General features: G+C 37.6%; 1 protein-coding gene across 1 annotated transcript in view; it reads left to right on the top strand.

Annotated features, from left to right (window-relative positions):
- Positions 1-1858: 1858 nt before the first annotated feature.
- Positions 1859-16147, top strand: part of BGN (biglycan) — a 58120-nt gene continuing 43831 nt past the window's right edge. Inside the window, exon 1 of the mRNA XM_063432724.1 lies at positions 1859-2138. The gene's annotated coding sequence lies outside the window, so the exon portion shown is untranslated. The remainder of the gene's footprint in view (positions 2139-16147) is intronic.

Below are 16147 nucleotides of genomic sequence, written 5' to 3'. Positions count from 1 at the left end.
TGCAACCAGACATGCTACACCGGTCATCTAAGAAGCTGACTATGCATATTTTGGTGGCAGTTAAGCTGCGCATAGCCTGCCAATGATAATCCCCCACTTCACCCAGGTAGAGGAAACTCTTGAATCCACCTATCTGTACAAAGCAACGACCCACAGACTAGCAGGCACTATATCCAAACACGAGAAGGTCTGTGAATCTTGGGACCAAGTGAGGGCAACTCTCTCCCAACAAGAGTACACTAAGACTAAGTCATCGGATGATGCACTTATAGTTGACAATGTTGCACTAGTAAACTATGTTATATTGAGATATCAATGTATTTGATACTATACAACTTAATCAAAATATGTTTAAACATTGATGCACTTGTTGTTGATGTTAATTTTTATTTGAAAACTCTCAATAAAAATTGGAACATGAAAAATTATATATTTGTCTGTCTGAGATTGTGTACATCAGTATATTTTGTATTGTATGTGAGTATGTATGTGAGTTTAAGAGTATACAGATGTATGTTCTACTCAGATTATGGGTTCACTCATTGGTTCTCTGGTAATTGACCCGAATAAAGTACATGGAGTTCACATGGGGCACGTCATTCAAGTATAAACCTAGCTCAATATTGAGTGATCAATATTTCAATTGTAATGAACATGGCAAATTAAAGTGTGTAAATCCCCTGCATTAGACTCTTGTCTGAGTCAAGGGGGCCTTCAATACACTGGGAGGAAGTGCTGCTACTGTAAGCAATTAATTGTGTGTGGCTGTCCTGTGCTTGATGAATATGACAACACTTGTTCCAAACAATGAACTACTACTAAAATATCAAAGGAAACCAATTTATTGTGTCCAACCATGGGTTTAGAACCATAGTGCAGAGGTATAAACTCTCTTGATAAAGACAGACCTTTCAAGCATATCTAAAGAACAACACGTTACGGCAGATAGGTGAAATCACGAATGACTGGGAGTCGAAAATTCCCATTAGGTACTTCATTATTCTTAAAAGTCCCTACACCAGCATGAAAATAACATCCATGGAAAAACAAAAGGTGTGTTTTCCTCTTAAATGAAGCATTGAAAACCAAGTAATCGCATAACTTGTGTTTAACATTTTTCCATGTGATTTTCCAGTTTATTTTAATTGTATGTTGAAGATTTAGAAACGGACATCAGAATCTAGTTGAGGCATAGCCTACGCATGCATTGGAGGAGGAGAAATAGAAACATTGTTTCTTCTCATCCATATACTATGCTTAATGTGAGAGAAAGGGTAAATTTATTACAATTATTGACAAGAAAACAATATGGAGGCGCTCAGTTCAAGGACAGAGTTAAATACAGTTGTGTGGATTTCGGCATTTAGTATAATTTTTCATAACCCACGAACACATATTTGTTAAAAATAGAGGACAAACATATATAGTATTAAAAAATATGGGAAATTACTTGTCCCTTAAAATTTCTCAACTTTTTTTTTTTATGTATAGTTTTATTCAAACCATGACCATACAAACACATGGACTATGAAGGCAAGTAGCCAACATAACTACACATCACTCAGATTGTGGGAAATAGACACAGACACTCACTTCCACTTTTATTATTTTTCGCATTAACATAACCTAGATTCTTTTTTATATATATATATATATATATATATATATATTTATTTTTTTAAATTGAAGAAAAAAAAACATTTGGTTCTGAGAGGCAGATGATCTTAACTTTTTTTTTTTTTTTGGCAGGTGGGATGATGAATGCCACATGTCACTGTTGCCCACAGTGGTTTACATATAATATATTTTAAAAGGGGAGGAGGTTGTAGGCAATGTGAGCATGCAGAGATCTACTGCATGCAACAAAATTACATCCTAAAACCTCACACAAAAGCTTGGAGCATTCAGCCCCTCTCCAGTCAGTCAGGCTAAGAGGACACAGGCTGGGAGCCTCCTCCGTAAACAGGAGGACTGAAAAGTGAAAAAATAAGGAAAAAAACAAATTAAGGAGGCAAAAAAAAAAAGCCAGCAGTTCTGTGCAGTTCTGTGCAAAGGACAGTCATTTTGGAAACGTAAAAAGAGGTATTCGGCTGGGACGAAAATCTTTTATCTTCAACACTCAGTAAAACAAAATAGAGGTAATGTACTATAGAGTTTAATTATCTTTCTGTGTAGCTTTAATCTTGTGTTTCATTTAAAGTGAAATTACGCAGCTGTGTTGAGACGACCTGGCATTACACATTACAGTTGATGAATCTGGTCTGTTTGAACAAAGAATAAAAAGCATGCTTTTAGAAGTTAAGATTTTTTTTTTTTTGCATATTGTCTGCTGTTAGGAATTAAAGTGGATTCGCTCTTATGTACTAAGAATATAGATTTCAAAAAAGCAAAAAATAAATAAAATTACTCATTAAAATCCTGAGCCTTTTGGCATTGCAGAATTCTCCAAAGTAGAAAGTATTTTTTGGGGGGATTTAACTCAATTTTTTATTTTTTTAGAGTTGATGGGGGGCAGTGGAACTTAGGGTATTTGTTCAATGACGGAGTGACTTGTGATGATGTTAGAATGTATGTGAATCAAATTAAAGGCAACATGAATGAATATGAGATTTTATTCACTAGTTTAGCTTAAATGTTGTAAGATTCCAATTCTCGGTTCTCCAGAACTGGCTTTTATTGTAAGCAATCCTGACATTTTATAGCAGGGATAGGCAACCTTCGGCACCCCAGATTTTGTGGACTACATCCCCCATAATGCTCTTACACCCATAATGCTGGCAAAGCATCATGGGAGGCGTAGTCCAAAACATCGAGAGTGCCGAAGGTTGCCTATGCCTGTTTTATAGGGTGGCAGAATTAAGGTTTTTATTATTGAGCTTTTAGTTTTTTGAAACAAGGATGAACTATGTGGATGGACCATCAGTGACAGTTTCGGTAAAGAGACTCATAGATGTAGTTAGCATTAGCAGCCTGTGGTTAATCCGGATTCCTGCTACCACCAACTGAGAAGCCACAAGTTTTCGAAAAGGCTGACTGCTTGCCCAAATAGCTCCTGGAGTATCAGAGGCATAAACAAATACACACTGAGTTCTAAGTCTATTGGATGTGTATTGATTATTTATATTAGATACCTAAGCTTCACAGAGCATTCTGCCACCAACACAATGTCCACAGCACACAGAGAGACCATTAGAATTGCTTCTCATTGTTTGAAATTTGATCAGCAACAAGGGTGGTCTGACAAACTCTGCTTTGTACAGGCTAATGTATTTACACAGATCTCTAAATGTGTATTCTTTAACTTTGGATATGTTACAGCTAGCAGGAGTGTCTTTAACAAGACAATAAATGCATTCTTTCTGTGTACAATTTTTAGAAAATTTTACTTTTTTAAAATTGTATTTTTTTAACAAAAAGTCTATTTTACATGCATGTTTTTTTTATGTACTGGCTCATTTCAGACATTTTTTTTCAACCTATATAGCTATGTAACGCTATTGACACCATACGTACTTAGTTATAAGGCACCAGCATCGTTAGATTGATAGACTTAATCCAAAGCACAAAATGATCATTCACAGGATAGGGGAGCATCAGTACCATTTCTCCCAGTGACGCAGAGTGCCAAATGGAATACTACTAGCTATAGATGGGATGGAAAGTATTTTTTGGATCTCATAGTGATTATTCAATTTCTGACACAGAGAAAGTAATTTTTAACCCTTTAATGACCACTGACATATATATGGCATGGTATAATGGGGTTATGGACAAATACCAGCATGGTCAAAATGTTGTCATGAATAATGTTATTATTATTTTTTTATTATTATTATTATTTATATAGTAGGGATGTCACTTAAGACATGTTCTGGGCTTTGTGTAGTTATTCTATTTAGTTACTGGATTGTTTGTGGTTTGAACAAAACCTGATTACATTGTAACATCTACAGTGGGGGACTGATTGACACCATTTTATTCTCACACCAATTTGTGAATGTGACACCTTCAGGGTTACTAATTAAAACGAGAATTTAAAGTGAATTCAAAGTTAATTTCACATTTAATGTAAAATAGCCAAACTGGAAAAATGATCCAAGTCAGCTATGCTTTAAGTTCGGCTATTCTGGCCTTGAATTTTAAATAAACTTTGAATTCTCATTTTAGTAAATAACCCTGCATGTAAGTCTTTTACATACGTTACACGAATCGTAGGTGGTATATTTATTTCAAATAAGAATAGTGCACCATTTACTCATATACACACTATATACTGTACATGATGCACAGAGGACTAGTGGAATGTATGACGGAACGCTCAGAGATTAACCATTACTCTGCCATAGGACAAGGAACAAAAAAACAGATTCTCAGTGTACAATATCCTGTTGCCACTGTGACATTAGGATTTATTATAAATGTCTCAGATACAGCAAATTTAGCTTTTTTTAATGTAGTTCTTTTACAGATGCATTGTTTGTTTAAGAACATAATGGAAGTTAGGATTCAATGGAATCGCTCATGATAAAAATGACAATGTTAAATGCTTACTATATTATTATTATTATGATTATTTTATTACTTAAATAGCGCCATCAGATTCCGTAGCGCTGTACAATCTTCCCATTTACACGCTGTGCTAAGAAATGCATATACATCTCGTGTTGTGTTTGTAAAATTAAGCTTTTGTTGACCTCTGCGTTTAGCACACTTATGCATGCTGTCTCAATCATTAGGATCCCAAAGATGTTATAAGTGAAACCCTTGATATGCTGAGTCCGTTTAACTCTTTGAGTACCAGGTTGGTGAATGGTCTTCTTTGGTCTTGCTTTATATAGGGCGTAATTAAATTATTCTACTGTTGTGATTATCCGAGAAATTGCAATTGCTTATCAATCACCAGTTTTTCACTGCGGCTCCACTTTGCCCTGTGTTGCAGAAAGCATATAGCGGAGGTGGGGGAGATTAAGATAGAAGTGTTAGGGGTGTCTATGCTCAGGCTGAGACCTAGGACTGCCAAACAAACATACACTAAGTGGAAGTTTAGTGAAAGGAACTCTATGTGCAAACTGGCAACCTTTGGCATTCCAGATGTTTTGGACTACACCTCCCATGATGCTTTGCCAGTAGTTCTCAACATCTGTATTGCCGAAGGTTGCCTACCCCTGCTATAGAGCAATCGCCATAATATATTGCACATATTATCATTGACTGTTTCGTTTTTTTTTACATTTTGATAAATATGGAGCAGTTCTTCTCATTTTTAGCCTTGGCGTGACACTTTGAAGTAGCATAATAACTGACTGTCAATCACCTACTGGAAGTGAAGCTTTTTATACATATTGGAAATGTTGGTAATTTTATCTTCAGTGTTTCATGTAATTTATATGAATGTTTTATCCTCTGAGAAAGAGGCTTCCAAATGTCAGCAGTTGCTTACGCTAGAGCCTTAAACTACGATTGGTGGAGAGCAAGAGTTAGCAAGCTACTTCTTTGTAGGTGGTATCCTCAGATGGACCATATGACCAGCTTAGGCCAAGAGTCTGTCTTTAAGTATCTAGTACTAGAAGGGGTAAAAGGATGTGACGGAGATAGTCAATCTGTTATAGTAACACTGACAGACGTATGGAAAATCCAGGGAACAGACTACTACATCACGTGTTTGAGGTTATTTCTGGGGCATCCACCAAACTAAGTATCTTATTCTACTAGGAGATACTCAGGATTCTTTTTCTTTTGATTTATATTCTAAAAAAAAACTGTTGTGCATGAGGCTAAGCACACTTTACATGATTCACATTTTGAAGGAGGTCCCTCGTGGGTTTCATAAATTCTGTATTCCTCTTTACTATTACTGTGAAGAACGCATAGATTTCAGGGATTTCCTGATGTACATAAACTCAACCGGGTCTACTTGCAGCTAAATCTTAATAATGAGCTAGGACAGGGCTTGACAAATCCCAGGAGGTAGTGAGTCACAGCTAATAATCATGCAGTCTAGGTTTTCTTAGAATTTTATAGTGAATAGATGAATGTTTCGCACGGCTGCTAATATAAATACATTTGGCAAATAAACGTGCCTGTCTGGCTCAAATGCAAACATTAGTCAACCACTGAGGTCATTATATTAACAGGAACATGCATATATGCAATGGTAAAGGTTTTCCTTGTGTTTATAGTGAATGTAAATAGCTTAGTTGTTAACATGGTGTAATAGCATTACCTGCCTGGCTTGAGTATTGGGACCTTAGGAACCCAAGCCTCATAGCAAAAAAGTTATGAGGTTTATTTACTAAATGGGGTATTGCTGGATATTGATGAGTGGAACAGAAAGTTTGGTCCTTATCAGCTGAGTTTAAGTACCTGGGAATTTAGTTCCCCCAAGACATGGGGCAACTCTTAAATTAAGCTTTATATCACTGGCAAACTATTTGATGGTGGATCATAGGTGATGGGACCTGCAGATTTTATCCTGGATGTGTTGGGCTAATAAAGCAATCAAGTTGGAATGGTTGTCATGTCTACTCTACACAGAACCACCTACTTTAACTGACTCGAGGTGGTCATACACAGGCTTGCGTGGGATAGCCCCCCCCCCCCCCCCCCCTTGGCCAGGCTTACAAACAGCTTATTTCACCAAAACATGGAGGCTTGGCCCACCAAGGCATGGATAAATATTATGTAGAATATCACTTATCAAGGCTTGTGGTATGGAGTATGGAACATATTAAAACACTGGGTGGTCCAAGAAGTAGAGCCACTTCAGATAGGCATTGCAGCAATGCCGTATTTGAGGTCTGTGTTTGGGAAAGGACTTGTGAATCCTAACCCTCCTTATCACCAAACCAAGCCCACTTCCCCCTCTTTGGAACAATGTTGATCTCCCACTAGCTTCTCTGGGACATTTGAAGCAGATTCTCCAAGATGTTCTGTGTCTTAGAGAAAACCACATTTTTACTGCTCCAAGAACAATGACTTCTTTGACTATACTCCTCTCTGGGAGGGATTCATCTCTCCTACATTAATTGACTCACCTCCAAGTTTTTAATATTTTCTTTTTTTACACAGATCATATTGCTTATTAACACCATTTGAATAACTGTGTGGGGCCATGATGCCACTATAGTGAAGCATCTCTTGAATACATAACATTTTGATCAAAACCAGATATTTCTTTCTCAGTTAGAAACATGGGTAATTGAGCAAGGTAAGACTTCCAAAAGACATTTTAGAAATTACTAACGTGCTGTTATCAAACACTACAAGTTCTGTACTCTAGAATACCAACAATGTGCTGGAGGGGTGAGGAAGGGATGGGTAGTCTGCTCTTCATTTGGAGGGGATGCTCTAAAATGTTTGTCTTCTGGAAGATGGTTCATAAAGTGCTTCAAAAACATACAGACAACATCCTCCGTTTGACTAGGTAGCTATGTTTTTAGAACTCGATAATACTAAGAATTACATATACTGTGAAATCAGTTAAACCATTAACCCAAAAAATAGAAAAGGATGGTCTCTTCATTTAAAGCATGAGTGCCGACAGCTGTGGATACAAGAAAAATGTGGGGTCGGATTTCAGAATCCCAAGTGGCAAATAAGACGTATATGACTAATTGATTCTACTGGCTGGACTTCCTCCACTCCCCTGAATGCTAGAATTATGCCACACTAGATATCACCTATGCGGTAAAATTAGACAGACTCCCTGTTACCGTCTATAGTATGGAAAGGACATTCCTTGGGATGGACTTATTGATATTGTGGCAAAGAAATAATTGCTGCCTTAACATTCTATACCTATGGCACTCATCCAGGGACCACAATTGCATTCAAATATCCCTTCGATGTTCATGAGATTCTTTAGTGCAACCATCTTCCTCAGCTATCTCCATTCGCCCAAACATTGTATCTAGCTGAAGCTACAGGTCTTCTCATCTAGATGGCAATGCCCCCTCCCATCAGTATATCATAAAACCCAGAAGAGAACAATAAGGTGCAAGTTTGCAATGGTCACCAATAACTTGCCACTGGTGTGCCTAATGGTCTTCAGAGGAACCGATACCCCAACACTTGCTATAAACTAGCTTATTATTTTTCACATTTGCGAAAATTGAAAACTTGAAAAATGTTCCATGGGTCTAAAGCAGAGACCACATACACTGAGTTAACGTAAACTGTATGTGAATTGCAATTTAACTTGATTACGTACATCCAACCTCCGAATACTAATAACAGGTATTTTGCACGAAAACCAACAATTATAAGTTCACATGCAATACCCTACCCATGAAATATATTTTCCCAATTCTAATGCTAGAATTCCACTTTGGATTGTAAATACGTGACAAGAGATTTCTGATTACATAAGACTGGCAAATATTATAGGATTCAGTAATATTCCAGACTAAACAAAGAAGGATGTAGAACGCATGCTTCATTTACAGAGCCAGCAGGTCTGAGTCTCATCACACAGGGCTGTGTAATTAAGTATTGCATATGGTACAAGAGCTTTCCTTATAAATAGGATTTACTGCATCAAGTTTCATAAAGTCATGGCTACTGCTGTACTGGATCAAACTAGATAATACTGGTTAGTAATGGCCAATTTTGCCACTCTCGCACCTAAATTATGTTTGTAATGGTGCTTATAAGACTCCACTGGTAAATCCCAGATAGATAGGTTTGTTTGGATGTTGTTTGGATTTAAAGGAAACCGATTTGTTCGCACCAGCTGAAAAGAATTTGTGTGCAAGTCTAGTCATTACGCTAATGTTCCCTTTAAGGAGAGTTAGTGAGTGATCAAGTACTGAAAAAGGGAAATCTGCTCTGTCATGTGTTTATTTATTTTTTTTAGTTCCCTTTCTCTTATTTTAAAGCGGCATTGTCACCGTCTGGGGGCTTTGTCGTATTTGCAAAGACCCCCGATGGTGACATCATCCCCGCTGGGGGACCGATATCCAGAGGGTAGATAAAGGTAAGATTTGCTTACCTAAACCTGTGCCTCGCGGCTGCTGCCATCATCTTCAGACTGTTCCTCTTTGATGTCACTGTTGTACTCTTGCGCATGTTCAAGAGTACAGCATTGAGGTCTATGGAGGATCCCATGAGACCGTGGGATCCTCTATAGGCACAGCCTATTCCCTGCAGCTGTCACTGGTGGTGGCTGTCGAGGTGGACACTTAGACTCTGCCTTGAGTCATAAAGTGCACAGTTTGCCTTTCTGTGGGATTTTTGTTTCACTGGAGTGCGGATAAATTAGTTTAGCAGCTGAAATGATGCTTTGCTTAAGCTGATATTATCAAACTTGATGATCTCAGCCAATGCAATGCTTTCTCTCCAATGTTAAACTCAAATCGCAGCACTGTGCCAATTAGCATTTCCTCATTGAATCAATGCATCTCTACGAGGAACGTTTAGCACATAGAGACGCTGAACGCCATTGTTTCTTTTCACATCTTTTATGTGTACTTTCTTTATGCTTACTACCAGGTATAAAGGATACAGCTTTTAGATGGATGCACCCAGAAAAGTGCAGAATTTTATGTTTCATTTTATTTCTCACTCTACATAAATGAATATTTTGTTAAATATAGGGCTATAAAAGCATAATATTAAAAAAAAGTTGCCATTTCCCTTTAAAATTTAATATTTATAACAAAGCACCCTGGAATTGGTTCTGTGTACATTTTATAACTATGTAACCTGCACACTTGACATAAATGAAATACATTTAAATTTTGAATTTAAAAAAGCAAGAATCCTTATAATAACACATAATGCAACTAGTATGGGCTTAATCCTACGTCACCTAACCCCAGTGGTGACATTTGAAATGCCAACAGTGCTATAATAACACTATTCTATTATGAATGTAGTCAGATGTCACTCAACACGGACTGTTGTTTTCAGCAGCATTTTCAATGCATGCCTGGAACATCAGGATGGAATATACTTACTCGTTTTCTAATACTTGGTAGAGATAATGCATTAAAAATGATCTTTGGCTTGCTTCAAATGTGCAACATCTTCAGGGATTAAGGAATGGTTGAGATTTCTCAGTCAATCCGTGTCTTCTAACTGTTTTCACTGAGATCATTATCCTTATTAAATATATCCCTGCATTGAGATACGGAACGTAAGCCGTAAGTAATTTTACTCATTTATAGACATAGAAACGAATCTGTAAACTAAAAAAAAGCCGTCGAATAGCTACCGACAGCTACATACATGTTACTTGTGCCGAATGTAATAAATAGTCAAATAATCGTACAATCTGTTTTTGTTCTTCAAATCTCCGCAGATAAACTTGGCTCCTGATTGATATGATTCACCCAGTCCTACAAAGCTGGCACCATGTTTTGGTTCTTTGCCCTAAAAATACAATATTTCTGGCCCTAGAAGTTACATTACAGTCTTTCAGGAAGAAGTCATTTCTGGACATGTTTCAAGAACTAAAACACGCTTCCTGTTCTTTAGGTAAATCTACAGGACCTCCGATAGATGTCAAGCTGTTAATAAAAATGATTCAAGAGCCCACGTGAATAATTTGGTTTCACTGAGCAAACTTAACAGGATATAATAGTTTTAAGCCTATAGAAGAGCTTACAATTATATCGCATTTTTTATTACACGTGCTTACGTTTTATTTTAGATGTTGTTGATTGCCACAATAGATATTTTACTTTGCTCTAAATATCTGACACACGCATCAATCGCTGAACTATAACGTAGCTAAGGAACTATAACAGATTGCTCTTTAAAATTAATCTGCCATGATTAGCTCGCCCTAACGTCTAACAGATCATAAAACAATACAATCACGAGTTATCGTTATAATAGAATAAATTATATTTTTAATTGGTTTAGAGCTTACTTATCTCTACAATTAAATTTTCCCATAAATGAATCGAATCATATAAATCAAAATCCTTTGAAGCCACACCAATAAAAATTGGCTAATTCAAGAAATAGCTTTGAATGAGACTGTTTCCTCACCCACTCTAACCAAGCAGTATCCTATCCCTAGGAATGCTGGAAAACTGACAGATTTGCACATGTGCAGTTGGAAAATGTTCTTCACAGTGCAACATCTTGACAGTGGGAGAAGAGAAAGAGTCTGATCAGCAGGCTCCAGTGTCGGGTTTTTCTCTCCTCTTGCTGTTTCTTTCATTAGTGGACTGGTCTGAAACTGAGATAAGTGGGTAAAAGGAAGGGGGAGGCTGAAGAAACTCCCATAGCTGAGAGGCGAGCCCAACAATGCAATCTGACCAAAACATTTATTACATACTTTTCAAGGTTTTTCTGGTTTGTATATTTGTTTAAAAGAGTTTGCTTGCTTGTTTAAAAAAAACAATTGTCAAGTGACACATGTCTCTTTAAAGAATCGATTTTTCTCAGGTGTTTATTGGAAGGATTTTGACTCGTACGAATCAATTAATTTACAGACAAAACAAATCTTTGCACATGTGTACTTATTTCTTCTCTAGCATGCTTTTGCCACTATGCTTCAAGGTCTGTGAATGTTGCATTAATGTGTTGCCCACTTTCCGGTCGCCCCTTTCTGGAGACTCATCTATAAGTGGTTCTCCTGTTCTTCCCTGTCATAGACATGTAGGCCGACAGCTGATTGACGGGTAAGGAGAGAAGCCAGATTGCATGGGTCCATTGTCACATTCTCCCCACACTTGTTTAAAAAACTCAGTCAAAAATAGTCTGTAATAAAATCTTTCCAATAATAAAGTGTGCTTTCTAGGGTGACACGATCGCTTTAAGAAACATCCGGAAGCATTGTAGATAAAATTTCTGTCTGGCCACTCTGTGCATTAAAATGTTTGGTATTTCCTGGGAACACAACATCCTGTAGTTGATTGACAAACAGGCATTTGCTACTCCTGTTAACAGCAATAAAAACTGTTAGTTGACGTAAAAAGAAATCTTAATTTTTGCATTGTTTCAAGGGTTATGTCAGAATTAGATAGTCCTGGGACATTCTTGGTACTGTATATTTTCCATAACATTAAACTCCAAGTACTGATAGAACTGTCACATCCATTCTATCTCTGTCTGGCTCTATATGTCCTTTTAAGGCTCGTAATTCAACACCAATCGTGACTTCCCCCTAGACTACCCAAACCAGAGGTATTTGGATGCTGAGAAAATAAATACATAAATAAAAATCATTTTTCTCCAAGTATTTTTACAGCTTATCAAAATAAACTACTCTACGGGTTTAATGAACCATTTGAGCATCAGTAATTTGTTACAAAGGATCACGATTCATACACATTACTGTCAAAATAATTACTTAACGATCTGTAGTAAGAATTCAGGATGAATCCCCTAATATTTTCCCCAAGACTTATGACAAAATAATCATCAGTGATACAGCAAACATGATAAAATTCTGTTTAAAGGGAAACTACAGTGCCAGGAAAACAATCCCTGGTTGCTGAAGGGGTGAAAACCCCTTCAGGTCACTTACCTGAGACCCCGCCGATGTCCCTCGGCGGTGGTTTCTTCTCGCCGCCGCTCCTCCCAGTCTTTACGTCGGCCGGTGAGCGAGACTGATCCCGCCCACCGGCCGGGGAGACCTAATGCGCATGCGCGGCAATGCCACGCATGTGCATTAGAGCTCCCCTTAGGAAAGCATTGAAAATGCTTTTCAATGCTTTCCTATAGAGAATTGAGCGACGCTGGAGGTTCTCAAACAGCGTGAGGACGTCCAGCGATGCTCTAGCACAGGTTTTCTGTGCTATGAAGGAGCAAGTGACCTCTAGTGGCTGTCTAGTAGACAGCCACTAGAGGTGGAGTTAACCCTGCAAGGTAATTATTGCAGTTTATAAAAAAACTGCAATCATTACACTTGCAGGGTTAAGGGTGGTGGGAGTTGGCACCCAGACCACTCCAATGGGCAGAAGTGGTCTGGGTGCCTGGAGTGTCCCTTTAAGAATTTAGCAGATAACTGCATCATGAATGCTGGAGGTTTGTTGTTCATGCTAGAGATAAGGATCATAGAGTTGTCTTATTAATGCTGCAGTGGATTTCTGTTGCATCTGAAAGATGTTTGCTGTATGAGACGTAAAAATGGCAAAACTCAACAGCTACTCATGTTGTAGAAATAATTCAGACAAATCCAACCATCCTGACTTTGGCAGTACAGGCCCGATATTCTAGTTCTGTCTCACCGTCTCAATACCAGTAAACTGTCCCCAAAAAGCATTGTGTTATCATCTGATGCGCATGCACTATATTGAGGACACTATGACCCTGCACGGAGCACTGAACAGTACCTCCTGCAGGGTCAGCCCACAGTGGCTGGTATGATTGAATGACACGCCTGACTGAATGAACGCCAGGCTGACCTGACAGTAATTCAGGTGAGCAGACCGCCCCATTTGGAGTGGAGCCAGTGACACAATCATATCACTGACCCGCCCCTTTACCCCATTTCTTTTGTTACTCTGACAAAAACCTCTGAGGCAATAACATGATAACCCTTTATTCACTAACCAGGGAAACAAATTGTAAAAAAGAAAAAGTGTTGATTTAGAAAAATTCTCAAATTTGGCTATAGTGACATCTTGGATATTTAGCCTAAATTTTGCAATCTGGTTTTCAGATCATTAACTTTTCGTGTTAGGTAAATATTTATGATTTCTGTAAATGAGAAAGTTGGAAATTGGAATTGAATAAACACATGGCAAAAACAGTACACATTGTTCTTGCCGTTAGGCGCAATCCATTCCTTGTTCCGAAGAGGTTAAGAAAAGACGAAAACAGACGTTACATTTTTTCTATGTACAAAAATAGGGGTAATCCAGCCAGGGAAGAGATGGCACAACCGTACAGCAAGGTAATAGATAATGATATATGCTGCTCACAAATTAAAAAATGAATAAAGAGCCTTCAATGTTATAGGTGTGGATCTGTTCCAGGTCTTGAGCTTTATTTAACTCAAAAATGAGAAAACACAAAGTGCAGTCCAATAAAATAGCAACCAAGTAAAGAACACAGTGCAAATTTATTAACTTACATAGAAGTTAGTATTAGCAGATGTAGACATAAATTTTTTTCTATTCCATACTGTACCCAAAATACATTACCAAGTGGATACAGTGGAGGGACTTTCCAATTGCAGTCCTTATCTCTAATTTTGGAAGACAACATCTTCCATCATTTTACTTGGAATATTTACTTTGGCCTGAGTTTTCATATCATATCTCCACTACATATTTCGTAATTACTATAATTAGTTTTTCTTTTCCAAAATCCCTGGGACAGTTTTGAAACATGTTAACAGACCAAACTACAAACAGGCTTGACAGTGACAACTAGAATTCGGAAAGTTTTAAGCCATCGTTTCTGGAAACAGGACCCTGGCCCTTTAGGGAGAAGTTGTTGTTTTTTGTTCAATATCTGCACGAAAGACAAAAAAATTAAATCTTAACCTTAACCTACCTTGGCAAGCTGGTCCTGGCTGATCTCTGTTATTACACCTTCAACAATTCCAGATCTGCAAGTCACAGTGTCCCAGAGGCATCAAGAATACTATAAACAGCAAAGGAAAAAGTTACCTTGGCACTATTCCAAATCCCTATTAATATTTAGATAAGTGGAGTTTTTTAGTTCCACTCCAATGGCCATTAGATGTAAGCCCACCTTCCACGTCAAGACAAACCTCTTCGGTTTCAAGAGTACGACCAACGCATTTCGTGTGTGTCCACCAGACTTACTCAATGTAGTATGTTCTCAACAAGTCCATATTCAAAATACAATGTCTATTAAAGTATATAAATGGCCAATGTTTTCATTGTTCACATTATGAAAAAAATGTAAACTGCTTATTCAGTGGTGATTTGTTTGAGCTGCCCTAAGATTAAGGGAAAACCCACTAGCTCTAGCCAATCAAACCCTAGCTATAATCTTAACCTTAACTCTAAGCTCTATTCTCAACCTTAACTATAAGCTCTAACCTTACATTTAACCCTAGCTTTTACCTTAGCACTAACCCTAGCTCTAACGTTAACTCTAATCCTAGCTCTAACCTTAACATTACCCTAACTCTAGCCGTAACTCGAACTCTAATTCTAAAATTAATCGTAGCTGTATCCTAACTCTAACCTTAATCTTAACACTACGCTAACTCTAGCCTTAACTCGAACTCTAATTCTAACATTAATCGTACCCCTATCCTAACTCTAACCTTAACTTTAACCCTAACTATAACCTTAGTCCTACCCAAACTCTAACCCTAGCTCTAACCTTAACTATACTCATAGCCCTAACCTTAAAACCCTAGCTCTAACCTTAACTCTAACCCTAGCTCTAACCTTAGTCCTACCCAAACTCTAACCCTAGCTCTAACCTTAACTATACTCATAGGCCTAACCTTCAAACCCTAGCTCTAAGCTTAACTCTAACCCTAGCTCTAACCTTAGTCCTACCCAAACTCTAACCCTAGCTCTAACCTTAACTATACTCATAGGCCTAACCTTAAAACCCTAGCTCTAAGCTTAACTCTAACCCTAGCTCTAACCTTTACTATAACCCTAACTCTAACCTTAGTCCTACCCAAACTCTAACCCTAGCTCTAACCTTAACTATACTCATAGCCCTAACCTTAAAACCCTAGCTCTAACCTTAAAACCCTAGCTCTAACCTTAACTCTAACCCTAGCTCTAACCTTAGCCTTAACCCTAACTCTAACCTTAGACCTACCCTAAATCTAACCTTAACTCTAACCCTAACGCTAATTCTAACTCTAACCTTAGCAGTATTCGCGCTAATCCAAGCCTTAACTATACTACCCTAATTCTATTTTCTTAAATAATGTAATCTAAAATATTAATAATAATAACAAAGTATTTAACCAGGAAAGGTACATTCAGAATACTCTGAGTTTCAAGTATGTCCTGGGGATGTTACCTTAGCCCAACATCCAGGGATTGTTACACTAAAGCATGTATTGGGGAAAAACAAGGCCATCTCAAAGTATTCTCCCATAATATCTGCTTTGCCATTCATGTATGTATTTGTATAAGCATTGAGAACCTGGAAGTGGAAACATTTTATTATATCTCTTTGAGTCATATAATCACTTTGTCAAATTATTATTATTATTATTTTATTATTTATATAGCCCCAGCAA

Source organism: Pelobates fuscus, chromosome 9 (assembly GCF_036172605.1).
Source record: "Pelobates fuscus isolate aPelFus1 chromosome 9, aPelFus1.pri, whole genome shotgun sequence".
Lineage (NCBI taxonomy): Eukaryota > Metazoa > Chordata > Amphibia > Anura > Pelobatidae > Pelobates > Pelobates fuscus.
This window is presented reverse-complemented; position numbering and strand designations above follow the sequence as displayed.